At 36.4% G+C, this 14,262-nt stretch overlaps 1 protein-coding gene across 3 annotated transcripts in view; it reads left to right on the top strand.

Annotated features, from left to right (window-relative positions):
• The window catches only part of LOC101900427 (ELAV-like protein 3), a 139,043-nt gene that overhangs the window by 1,988 nt on the left and 122,793 nt on the right, over nt 1–14,262 (top strand). For all 3 annotated transcript variants that reach the window (XM_059118601.1, XM_005183373.4, XM_059118602.1), the window contains exon 2: nt 12,578–13,821. The gene's annotated coding sequence lies outside the window, so the exon portion shown is untranslated. The remainder of the gene's footprint in view (nt 1–12,577; nt 13,822–14,262) is intronic.

The raw sequence follows: 14,262 nt of genomic DNA, 5'->3' as shown, positions 1-14,262 counted from the left end.
TAATCCCGCTATCTTTCGAATGAATTGAGATAGATGGCTAAAATTTGGCCCACATGTTTATTTTTCCAGTAGGCAGGTTAAGTTCGAAAATGGGCCATGTAAGTCCACGTTTTCATATAGCCCCCATATAACGGTACCTCCCGATATTCGGTATTTTGATGATTTTAGCGACCTTTTTTCCCGGAAGTAATTTAAAATTTGGTATTTGAAGTTCAAAATGGATACTACAGTTTAAGACAGAAAATTGTCTGTGCAAGTCCATGTCTTCGTATAGCCCCCATATAACGGTACCTCCCGATATTCGGTATTTTGATGATTTTAGCGACATTATTCAACGGAATTGTTTCAAAATTGGTTTTTGAAGTTCGTTATGGAAACTACAGTCTGTGACAGAAAATTTTCTGTGCGGGTCCAGGTCTTCGTATAGGCCCCATATATCAGTATCTCCCTATATTCGGTATTTTGTCGATTTTAGGTACAATACCCACCGAAATTATTTGAGATGTGGTATTTGAAGTTCGTAATGGATGCTGCTACAGTGACAGAAAATTGTCTATGCTGGCCCAGGTCTTCGCACAGCTCCAATTTAACGGCACCTCCTTATATACGATATTTTGATGATTTTAGGTACATTATTCACAGTTTATTTCAAGTTTCGAATTTGAATATGGTAATGGCTTATGACAAACAATGCCTATGTATGTCAACGTCGTATAGACCCCAATATAACGGCTATATTCGGTATTTTTAAAATTTTAACAGAATTTTTTAAGGATTTTATTTTTTGAAAAATTCCAAATTCGTTGCAAATGGTGGAGGGTATTAAAAGTTCGGCCCGGCCGAACTTACAGCTTTTTAACTTGTTGAAATTTCATTTGGAAGATATGGCATCAGAATCGTACATCCCAAAAATTTAGATTTTGTATGCACATATCTATTAATAGATTACAGATACAGTCTCCAAATTTAGAATGCATAAAGTCATTTGGAACAAAAATAAATTTGCCAAATTATATAGAAATCGGTTCAGATTTGGAATTTAAAACGAACACACATTTTCCAAATTACATTGAAATCGGTTTAGATTCGTGTTTAATGCACCAAACACGATATGTATGTTCGATTCCACATATATATATATGTATATATATATATATATATATATATATATATATATATATATATATATATAACTATACTCTGGGGGAAATTGTCGGATATCTCCTCTTTTTACACCATATCTTGCGTTGATAGAAATATTGGAATATGCTAAATTCTGAGACAATCGGAATTTTATTTCACATTTTAAAATACTCCCCTCGAGAGTTATCGTGTACACCAATCCGCCAATCGAAACGTGTACGCCAATCGACTCCAAATGTCCTAAAACGGGTTTCGTGCAAAGAGATCTAAGATCTAAAACATTTTCTTTCGACGAGGCACATTTTGAGGCATGTAGCTCTGTAACTACATGGCTGAGTGTTTTTATTGAGTGAAAACGTTTCCATTGATCTAAGTGGGCTTCCTAAATGTCCGTACCTATACAGGGTTGCCCATATTTGACGGACCCATCTGGCAACGCCATAACTTTTGACAAAGATGTCACATCGCTTAATGACATACCGCGTTTGAAGCGTCAGTCCAAGCAGATTTTTACCATGAACCAATACACGCCACGCGAGCGCTCTGAAATAGTTGAAATTTACATTCAACAGAAGAAGTCAATTGTGAAAAAAAATGTGAGAAGTGCGCCTTCTAAGAACACCATTAAGCGTTTATACGAAAAATTTTCGACTGGTAAGGCTCTTTCTAATCCGAAGAGGCCATATAAAAGTCGACCAAGGCGATCGGCCGAGAATATCGCTGCCGTACGAGCCAGTGTTGAGAGGTCCCCAAGAACATCCCAAAAACGCCGTTCTTAGCAGTTGGGCATGGCTCGGTCCACTTTACAACGGATTATTCGCATTGATTTGCATTTGTTCCCGTACAAAATTCAATTGACGCAAAGAATGTTGCCTGCGGACAAGCCTCGTCGTTTGGAATGGGCCCATGGGTCCGTCGAATATAGACAACCCTGTATTATTCATCCTATTTGTTGAATTTGTCCTCCACATCCGTAATATGCACTCCTTTGTAACGTTATTCGGAGAAATATATATCAAATACAGCTTAGAAACAACTTTAGAAAATTTTATCGAGATCGGTTCAGATTTGGGTATTGCTATTATAAGTCCTATTGCTATTATAAGTCCGCATGCAATAGATTTTGGCCAATACGACCGAATTCAACCTGGAAGAAAGTGTGTCAAATTTTGTGAAAATCGGTTCACACATAGCTATAGCTATAGCTCCCATATATATTGTTCATGCGATTTGCTATTTTTGTTCCCACAGTCGTAATATGCACTCAAAAACAACGATTATATGTGCGCTATAGGAAAACGTGGACCTAAATATTTAATGTTCTGCCATCGGAGCTAAAACCCATTATGAAGTACAAATACCAATTTTTAGACAAATCCGATATAAATCATTTTCAATACCAAATACAAATTGTTCTGCTAAATGTTGGAGATCTACGTCAAACAATGTGGGCTGTATCGTGATTTCAATAGGCAGACATACGGACATCGTTAAATCGAATTTTATGCTGATCATGAATATTTATATACTTTATTGGGTCTACGACGGGCATTTGTACAAATCCGAGAACAAATGTGGCTTAAGTGATCAAAATACCTTTATATATGGGCTATGCGAAAATGTAGACCCATACAATAATATTCCGCTACCGGATATAGAACCCATTATGACCAACAAATACCAATTTACTGAATATTTCGAAGTGGCGAATAATAGATGGAAGGGTGTTTAAATATAGTACAAAAAGTAGCGGACCTAAATGGCTACCTTGAGGAACAGCAGAATATACTGTTATATTTTTAAAGAGAATATTGTTAAAATAAAATTTTTGGGTACGGTCATGCAAATTAGACGAAATCCATTTTAGAAGAATTGACGAAAAACCCACAGAATCAAGTTAGATACTATACATGTTACAAAATGAGTTATTCTTTGTGTAACCAAAAGCTAAAAAGTTTGGGAATTGCACTCAGTCTTGTCCCAATAACACATTGTCACATATAACACATCTAGTGTTAAAATTTATGAAGTGGAATAATAAAGCCCAATCGCCAAATGAGTGGAAAATAAACTGGGATTAACGAAGCAAAACAAAATAGTTATAAAGGAGTAATTTCGGTCGGGCTAAACTTTGAATACCCTTGAATACCATTGAGAAGAGACCTGATAAATTTCAAGAAAAATTATACCGAAAAATACCGCTCTAATAAAAACCGTTATATGGGGACTATACGAAGATGTGGTAATAATTTTGTCATATGCTGTAGTAACGGTTCCGAACTTCAAATAAGAAGTTTGAAACAATTCCGGTGAATAATGTCGTAGAAATCATGAAAATACCGAATATCTGCGGGTTCCGTTATATGGGCGCTATACTAAAACGTGGACCTATATAGAGAATTCTCTTCTATGGAATAAAGTACTCACAAAAAAGTCTTTGATTAGAATTTCAGACAATTCTATTGAAATATGTGGCTAAAATCAACAAAATACCTAATATCGGAGGGCTACAGTTATGTGAGGGCTATACGATATCGTGGACCGATATAGCCCATCTTCGAACTTGACCTGCCTGCAGAAAAAAGATAGATCTTGACAAAATTTTAGCTTCCTATCTTGTTTCGTATTGACTCTAGCGTGATTACAACAGATGGACGGAAGTATAGGGCTAAAACGTCTTAGAATTTTACGCTGATGTCCTTGCAGACAAAGTACTGATCTGTGCAGAATTTTAGCTTCATATATTTATTCCTTTTAATTCTGGCGTGATTACAACAGACGGACGCTTATATGTACTTCGATGTGTCTAAAATTATTTTTTCAATCAGTTACAAAAGTAATGTCAAACTTTATATACCCTCCATACTATGTATGGTGGACGGTATAAAAATGGAATCCGTTAACAATCTGTTGAAATCTTAAAAATGCCGAATGTAGGATGTAGGATGTTAGTGTTATTTTGGGGTCTGTACGTAGATGTGGCCCCGCATAGACAATTTTCCATCACAGTTTGTAGTACCAATTAGGAAGTGCAAAACCTGAAATTTAAAACAATTCAGGAGAATACCGATAGAATACCGAAAATAGGAAGGTAACGATTTTTAGGGGTTATACGAAGACCTGGACCTGAATAGACAATTTTCTTTCATAGACTGTTGTATCCATTAGGAACTTCCAATACGAAATTTGAAAAAATTCCGGTGAATAATGTCGGTGAAATCAGTAAAAATGCTAAATATAGGGAGGTACCGATATCTGGGGGGGGCTATACGGAAACGTGGACCTGCATAGTCAATTTTCTGACATAGACTGCAGTACCCATTAGGATCTTCAAACACGAAATTTGAAACAATTCTGGTGAATAATGTCGCGAATATTGTCAAAATACCGATTATAGGAACTGCAGAGACAGGAACTTCAAATACGAACTTTAAAACAATTCCGGTGAATAATGTATCTAAAGTCATAAAAAACTAACGTAGGGAGGTACTGTTATAAGGAGGCTATACCTAAACGTGGACCTATATAGCACATTTTCAATGCTAAAAGTCCTGCAGATGAAACCCACATTTGAGTAAAATTTTATTAACCTACTTTAGTTAGTTCGGAAGCTAGAGTGAAGTCTACAGACGTGCAGACAGACGGTGGGTCATCAATAAATCGACATAGAATTTTATGCTATGTTGACCCTCTATTGGACTTAAATACATATGGTAAATACCTATATCGTCACATGGCAGGCTTGGGCTATATACTTTTCCCCCGTCACGTAATATGAGATATGTGATAATTTTTGGAAAATGTTAAATATGTGTGGTGTGCCAGATATAGTCGATCGAAGTATTTCATTTTCATAATTCATCTAATACAGATAAAAATATTGGTATGTGCAAAATTTGAAGGAAATCGGACATTTATATCCAATTTTATGCGAAATCACAAATTTCGATAAAATACATATTCATTTCAGATTTCTGGCTAAGAGAAATATTTCGATATAGCAAGTTGTAAAGAATCGCTGACATGTTTTGCATGCTATGACAGATGTAAGTATTGAAAATTGTGACCCTTTGTGGGTGAGTTACCTGAAGGGGTTGGGAGATGTATGCCATCTTCACACCAGATCTTGTGAGATGGACTTGGATGCTTTTTTCGCTTTCTTTGAGCGTTCTGTTTTTCAAAATCCAAAATTCTCCTATGTGGTGGAGGTACCAGAAGAAATGGTGCAATCTCTACCATCTTTATAACAGATTTTGTGTTGATGGAAATATTGAGATGTGCCAAGCCTGAATGGAATCGTATGTTATTTTCGCGTTTTATGAGCTTCATGAATATTCAAAATTTTGACGCCTTGTGGGGGAGGTACCATAAAGAGTGAACCGATTAGTTTAATCTTCACACCAGACATTGGGTTAATAAAAATATTGTGATGTGTGTAATTTGAAGAGAACCGGATGCTTATTTCGCATTTTATGATCGTTTTGGTTATTAAAAATACTAACCCTTTGTGAGGGAGGTTCTAGAAGAAATGGTCCGATCTCTACCATATTTATAAAATATCTTGTGTTGATAGAAATATTGATATGTGCTAAGTCTGAATGGGATCGCATGTTATTTTCGTGCTTTGTAAGCTTCATGAATATTCAAAATTTTGACACCTTGTGTGGGAGGTACCAGAAGGAGTCGATCGATAAATTTCATCCTCTAACCAGACTTTGGGTTAATAAGAATATTGTGATGTTTGTAATATGAGGACAATCGGTCTCTTTCATCACATTTCATAAGAGTTTGTGACGGAGGTACTTGATGGAGTGGACCAGTATGGTCCATTTTCGCACCTGGAGCAAAATTGGATTATGCCTTCTCTTTCTGTGCAGTAAATTATTTTATTTGAAAATATTGATATATTGTGGGGGAGGTACTAGAAGGAGTGGACCGATATTGCCCATTTTCGAACTCGATTTAAGCTTGACAATAATATTCAATATACGAAGTTTGGACCAAATTGGATACTTCCTTCGAGAGTTAACGTGCACACCAGTCAGCCAGACAAACGGACGGACATCGCTAGATCGACCTCTGTAGCCATATGGCTGAGGGTATAAAAATTAAAACCAATATTTTCCCTTTAGCATTATAGACAGGATTGATTTAACTTGTTTGTTTGTTCGGACCAAAACGACCTCTTTGGTTACCCAACCCGTATTGTTAACAGTTATATTGTCGAATACACTCTATATCTATAATACGGATTCTGAGGGATCTTAATCCAACAATTGTAAAAAATATAGAAGATATGGGAACATTTCGCCTTTATTTCGACTATTGCATTTTGTAAAGTTTCAAAACGATGTCGTATACTCTACTCTCATACTTTACTGGATTTTTTCAGTAATTATTGAAAAATAAAATAAAATTTGTCGCACTGTAATCGTATCATAGAATATATGAAAATTGTCTAAGATGTTGGCGCTTCTAAATAACTATTTCTGTGGGCTGGGAATTGAAATAGGTGCACCGTGTCATGTGGGCCTGTGGCACACGCTCTTCTGCACATTGCTGTCAATCCACCATCCAGATCTTAATTGTGCTGAAACTACTCCGCTTTGTCTGCTGTGATGCAAGGAGGATGGTCTCCGAGTATGGTATTCATTCTGTATTCCTCCATGACTTCTGTGACCGCGTCAGAGTGAATACCATTCGGTCCTGCGATATCCCTGTTGATCTAGAGGTTCTCTCATATATTTTTTTACATCGAGCCAAAAATATGATGTCATGTAAATGGCCGCCGCCACAATTTATTGTCATTTGAGCCCTTTTTATGGAATTTTTATAACATTGGCCAAAACTTCCGGCGATAGGTAATCCTTACAGATATTGTCTTTAAGAGTTCAAAGAGTCTGAGCTTTGTTGACATAAACCCACGACTTCGGGTGTAATGACTCTTCGTAGGTTGCGCGCGGATTTTCAGAGCGTAATTATACCCTACACCACACCCTACACCGTCTGTCCATGTACTTTTGTAAACAAAGTACAGTTCGCATTTATTGTTTGTTTAGCCCAAGGACGAAACCTATTGAAATTGGAGATAATCTGTCAAAATTTAGATATAGTTCCCATATCTTCTTCGTCCGATTTGCCCTTTTTTCTGCACGAAACGTCTAATATTTGCCCAAATAGTTTGGAATTTTACAGATACAACCAAATTAGGCCTGAAAATAATTATGCCAAAATTTATCGAAATCGGTTCAGATATAGCTATAGCTCCCATATATATTGTTCATCCGATTTGTTATTTTTGTCCTCCGCAGCCGTAATATGCACTCTGTAATAACAATATTTGGGGAAATATATCAAATGCAGCTCAGAAATACCTTTGTTAAATTTTATCGAGATCCGTTCAGATTTGGATATAGCTCCCATATATAACTTCGTCCGATTTACCCTTTTTTGTGCACCAAACGTCTAATATTTGTCAAATGGGATGGAATTTGGCACTTACGACCGAATTGAGTCTAGAAGCTAGTATGTCAAATTTGGTGAAGATCGGTTCAGATATAGCTATAACAACCATATATAATGTTCATCCGATTTGTTATAGTTGTTACCCACAGCCGTAATATGCACTCCGTAACAAAAATATTCAGGGAAATATATCAACTACCGCTCAGAAATATCTTTGTCAAATTTTATCGAGATCGGTTCAGATTTGGATATAGCTCCCACATATATCTTTATCTGATTTCAAATTAATTGTGCACCAAATGGTCAATACAGGTCCGAATTTAAAAGACACAAATGCTTCGGCATATTGAGTCTTTTAAACTTTAAATTATAATCATAGCGTGTACGAACTTTTAATTGTTAAGCGGAGCTCTACTAAATTAGCAAAGTCGGCCTCGCCCGACTTTAAGACTTTCTTTACTGGTTTTTACATCAAGTCGAAAATATGATGTCATGTAAATGGCCGCCGCCACAATTTATTGTCATTTGAACCCTTTTTATGGAATTTTTATAACATTGGCGAAAACTTCCGGCGATAGGTAATCACATTCTTTACAGATATTGTCTTTAAGAGTTAAAAGAGTCTGAGGTTTGTTGACATAAACCCAAGACTTCAAAAAAAACCGCACAAAAAAAGGCTGGAGCGGTCCATTTGGCCCGCAACGTCTTCGAAGAAAAAATATCCAATGACTCCACCAGCAAAAAACCATACAGTGACTTTGGTTAGGTGTAATTGTTCTTTGTGGGTTATGCGCAGATTTTTAGATTATTTACGTACCCGCTAAGATGGAAATGGGACTCACCACTCATGATTATTTTTGATAAAAAATCATCTTCTTCTTGGTGGTGATTAAGGGTGGTTTGAGCGTATGTTAGACGCGATTGGCGGTCAACAGCTAACAGCTGAAACACCATCTGGACTTTGTACGGAAACATTTTCAAATCTTGTACCAAAATTCGCTGTAAAGACTCCGCTGATACCTGTCGGCATGTCGTCTGGTCGATGTCGACGACGTTTTCATATTCTCTGCATAATGGATACTCCGTGGCAGCTTCTTTTGTTGCGCCAGTCTCTTCAAGGCGAGCGGCTAAACGTCGAAGTGTTTCACCAGTAGGCGTTGGAGGGTGATGAAATCTGCGACAAATTCACGTTGTACCAAAGTCACCGGCCGATTATTGGTCAAATAAATAGTCACCAATATTCCGCGTTCTGGAGCAGTGTAGCGTAAAATTGTTTATTAACGTCTATTTTGCATGTGTTTACTACAAAAATTTTGCGCCACATGTTCCCTCTCTCTAGATTTTTCCCTCGCAGAGGACATTAATAATAAGTGCGGACACATAAGAGTACAATCATCCGCGTACGTTATTATTTCTACACCGTCGTAGGTCGTAGAATACCAGAAAGGTGTAGGTTAAACATCACCGGAGATATGGTATGTGTGGAAATTGCATGTTGTTGTGCTTTGCAATTTCCGGATGCATGTTGATGATCAGCTACTGGAAAAACCTCTTTTATGGTGGTTCCTCGGTGGTTCCTACTTCCTAGCTACTTACTACTCCCATACTTTCCATGTATGGATCACAAATTACAATTTTGAAACCTGTCAATGTACAGGGTTGTCCATATTCGACGGACCCATCTGGCAACGCCATAACTTTTGACAGAGATGTCACATCGCTTAATGACATACCGCGTTTGAAGCGTCAGTCCAAGCAGATTTTTACCATGAACCAATACACGCCACGCGAGCGCTCTGAAATAGTTGAAAGTTACAAGAAGTCAATTGTGAAAACTCAACGTGCTCAACGTTAAAAAACTTGAGAAGTGCGCCTTCTAAGAACACCATTAAGCGTTTATACGAAAAATTTTCGACTGGTAAGGCTCTTTCTAATCCGAAGAGGCCATATAAAAGTCGACCAAGGCGATCGGCCGAGAATATCGCTGCCGTACGAGCCAGTGTTGAGAGGTCCTCAAGAACATCCCAAAAACGACGTTCTCAGCAGTTGGGCATGGCTCGGTCCACTTTACAACGGATTATTCGCATTGATTTGCATTTGTTCCCGTACAAAATTCAGTTGACGCAAAGAATGTTGCCTGCGGACAAGCCTCGTCGATTGGATTGGCCCAAAGAGTCATGGGTCCGTCGAATATGGGCAACCTAACTCTAATTCAAGTTTAGATTTCTTCAATTTTGGAGATTATTGGCAGAAGGTTCTAGAAATTATTTATAGTCGGGATTAGCATAATTAACGATGTACGTCTGTCTGTTGAAATCAAGTTACAGCTTATAATTATTTGACGGGCATACTAGTCAGCAGTGTGTCCAGAGCGATTGGTATTTAAATTGAGATATAACTATACCTCCGACATTCGGTATTTCGATTAGTTTAGTAACATTTTCCAAAGAAAATTGTTCACAGTTGGTGCTTAGACTTTGTAATGGGTTCTTCCTCATGTGATCGAAACGTTGTCTATATACAGGGTGAGATGAAAGAACTGCAACCAACTTCCGACTGTTTTCATTTCTAAGCCACTCGTCCAACAGTGACAGCTCATTATATTCTTTACAAGCGTACAAAAGCATTTTGGTGAGAATTTTCCCGAAAAAAAAGTCATTCCTGATACAATTCAAGCGTGATTGTGTGATTTCTTTATATTTGGCTTGAAACCCACAAGTGGCTATCGTTAGATCACTCCAGCATTTAAATGTGAAAAAATTCTTTTGTGTCTCATACAATCGCTCGTTACAGTGCGATTGGAAGTGGACGGCAGAAAACAGGAACATCAGCAGAAACGGTTCGAAAGTTAAAGAAGCGAGAAGCCGAAAAATGGCTCGTGGGCTTAACATATCTCAATATTCCATTCGGCAAATATTGAAAAATGAGCACGGAGTAAAGCCATTGAATTTCCAAAAAGTTAAAGAACTTACACCGCAACAGAAAGAAAATACACTCAAAAGAACTCAAGAGTTGATTCGATTGACCGAAAGTGGCGAACTGCCAAATTTGCTTTTCTCCGATGAGAAAACATTCGTTGTCCAGCAGTTTGTAAACCAAAAAAAGATCGTTTTTACTTGCCAAAGAGGTCAGCTGAAAATGTGCACCTTCGGTGGGCCACCAGAACTCAGCCGATGTTCGCTCTCCGCTCGAATTAATCGACCGTGGCATCAGAATAAGTGCCGAATATTATCGCGAAAATATTCTGAAGGGTATATTAAAGCCTTGGGCACATTTTGGCCGCAGTCCTTGGACATTTCAACAGGACTCAGCACCATCTCACTCAGCACGCGCCACCCAAGAATGGTTACAAAATGAGGTTCCTCGCTTCATTTCCAGCGCACAATGGCCACCAAAATCTCTGGATACCAATCCTTTGGACTATTGTGTCTGGAGTATTTTGGAAAGCAAAGTTGGCACTAAAAAATCACCCCAAGCAAGCGTTTCGCCGGAAGTGAGCCAAAATACCGCAGAGAACTTTAGGACATCGGTTTCATTGCCCGTTTTAAGGCTTAAGGTGACCAATCCGAACAAATCTAAAATTATTCTAAAATTTGATGCTATTTCCGATATATTTTGCTTTCATTCAATAAAATTAAAAAAAAAAACTATGGCGTTGGACTTCTTTGCAGTTTTTATACCCTGCACCACATAGTGGTAAGGGTATTATGTCTTAGTGCATTTGTTTGTAACATGGAGAAGGAAGCGAGATAGACCCATAATTACTTTTGAGGATCTCCATAGAATCACTTTCTGAGTTGATTTGTGCATGTCAGTCAGTCCGTCTGTCCGTCCGTCCGTCTGTCCATGTATTCTTGTGAACAAAATGCAGGTCGCATTTATTATCCAATTGAGATGAAATTTTCCAAACAAAATTTGTTTGGCCCAAGGTCGAACCCTATTGAAATTGGAGATAATCGGTGAAAAATTAGATATAACTCCCACATATATCTTCGTCCGATTTGCTTTTATTATGCACCAAACGTGTAATATCAGCCCGAATAGTATGGAATTTTGCACATACAACCAAATTAGGCCTGAAATTAAGTATGCCAAATTTGATCGAAATCGGTTCAGATATAGCTATAGCTCCCAAATATATTGTTCATCCGATTTGTTATTTTTGTCCTCCGCAGCCGTAATATACACTGTGTAACAACAATATTTGGGAAAATATATCAAATGCAGCTCAGAAATACCTTTGCTAAATTTTAACGAGATCAGTTCAGATTTGGATATAGCTCCCATATATAACTTCCTTCGATTTACCTTTTATTGTGCACCAAACGTCTAATATTTGCCCAAATGGGATGGAATTTGGCACATGCGATCGAGTTGAGCTAGTATGCCAAATTTGGTGAAGATCGGTTCACATATAGCTATAGTTGCCACATATATTGTTCATCCGATTTGTTTAATTTGTTACCCACAGCCGTAATATGCACTCCGCAACAACGATATTCAGGGAAATATATCAAATACAGCTCAGAAATATCTTTGCCAAATTTTATCGGTTTAGATTTGGATATAGCTCCATATATATATTTATCTGATTTCAAATTAACTATGCACCAAATGCCGAATTTAAAAGATACAAATGCTTCGGCATATTTAGTCCTTTGAACTTTAAATTACAATTATAATCATAGGGTGTATGATTAAATTTTCCCATCAAATCTTTTAATTGTTATATGGTTAAATTAGCAAAGTGGTGTAGGGTATCATAAAGTCGGCCCCGTCCGACTTTAGGACTTTCTTTACTGGTTTTTATCTCACACTATAGGTAATCAATTCGTTGTTGATCAACAACATATGCATGTACCAATTTTATATATGTATCCTAGATCTAAGTTGGGCGCCACAAAAGTGTGGACTGCTCACCCTTTCTTGTATCGTTATTTTTGACAATAATTTATTTTCATAATTACAGGTATCATCAGGAGTCAACGTTCTTCAAAAAATTTTGATTTAAAAGAAGAAGAATGAAAATAATACAGCGACAAACTAAAGGAGAAAAGAACGAATTTAATCAAGATTAAGGCGCTCACAAACTCAACAACAACAAATCTACAGTATTGAAGCAAACCAAACAAATAAAACTAAAAAATACAACAAATATTGAATTTTCACAAAGAGAAAATTCGCCAACAGAATCCCATTAAGAAAAGTTGTGGTCTGATCATAAAAAGAGTGAATATTTTTTAAGAACTACTCTCGCCCGGTTATTGCTAAGAAATATCCGACAGAAATACAAAGACAAACAATAATACCCTCCCCCGCCCCAAACACAAAATAAACTAAAAGATAAGCAATTTTCATAAATGGTGTGTATGTGCATTTTATATAGAAAATAAGTGTAAGACAACAAAACTAAGAAAACATTTTTTAAAAGAAAACAAGTCGTAAAACTCCCCACAAAAAAGAAAAAAAAAAATATAAAAATATTGATGTTTTATATATTTACACAAGGATATATGAGTGTTTAAGGATTTTGAGCAAAGACTTTCGTAATTAATAAAAACAAAAAAGAGTTGTATAAGCCCCAACAGGATCTCACTCACTACCAGTACACCCTTAACACAGACACCCACACACACCCACACACGTTTACAACAAGAAGGACTTCCAACGATTTTAAGCTAATCCAAGACGACGAAATTTTCTGTTGAAAAACCAACACGACAACTTTAAGAACTTTCTTCTTTTTAACAACAACAACAACAAAAAAGCAACAACAAACATTTCAATGGTTAACAAATAAAAGAACTTTTTTTCTTTGCAAAAAGGCCAAATTTATTGAAATTCATTATCAACAACAACAAAACAACTTTAAAACTATTTCTAAGGCAGAAGAAAAAACTATTTAAATTTAAAACAAAAAAGCACTGCAATAAAAGGGTTTGTGACTTTAATGATAATTTTTTAATAAAAAAAACAGTTTTTATAAACAATAAAAAGACATTTTATAAAAAACAAAAAAACTAATTAAACGAAAAATTCCAAAAAAAGTAAACAACAATTTTTAGACAAGAGAATAAATCAGACAAATATATTGTTAAGAAAAGGTGATTTTTTTAAAGAAGAAGAAAAGACGTTTCCTTAGAATCTGTGTGTACTAGAGGCGAGTTTAATCCGCATTAAATTAAATATCAACTGGAAGAAATATTACACCAAGTAAGGTAAGTTTTTGAGATTTTAGAAAATACATTAAATATTTATATTTAAATTGGGTACATGGCTACGAAATCAATTTTATATACTCTTCACACAGAGAAGAAATTACATTACTTTATGCTGCGCTAACTTGACTTGACAAATAACACTGTGCAAGCAGAAGTAAATTTTTCAGTTACTTCGAAGTAGATCTAGCAGACTATGAAATTAGAGGTAACAAGTAAAAAAGTTAGGTCGGGCCTAGTTTTGAACACCCAACACCATTTGGAACGAATTTGGCAATTTTCAAAAAAAATAAAATACGATAAAAAATTCTGTTAAAATCTCAAAGATACCGAATGTAGCCGTAATGTTAGGGTATATACGACGACGTGGGCCTTCATAGGCAAATTTTGTCATAAGCCATTACAAAATTCAAATGCGAAACTTGAAAAAAAAAAT

The sequence above is a fragment of the Musca domestica genome, unplaced genomic scaffold (assembly GCF_030504385.1).
Source record: "Musca domestica strain aabys unplaced genomic scaffold, Musca_domestica.polishedcontigs.V.1.1 13, whole genome shotgun sequence".
NCBI lineage: Eukaryota > Metazoa > Arthropoda > Insecta > Diptera > Muscidae > Musca > Musca domestica.
The sequence above is the reverse complement of the archived record's forward strand: the minus strand, read 5'-3'. Positions and strand labels throughout refer to the sequence as shown.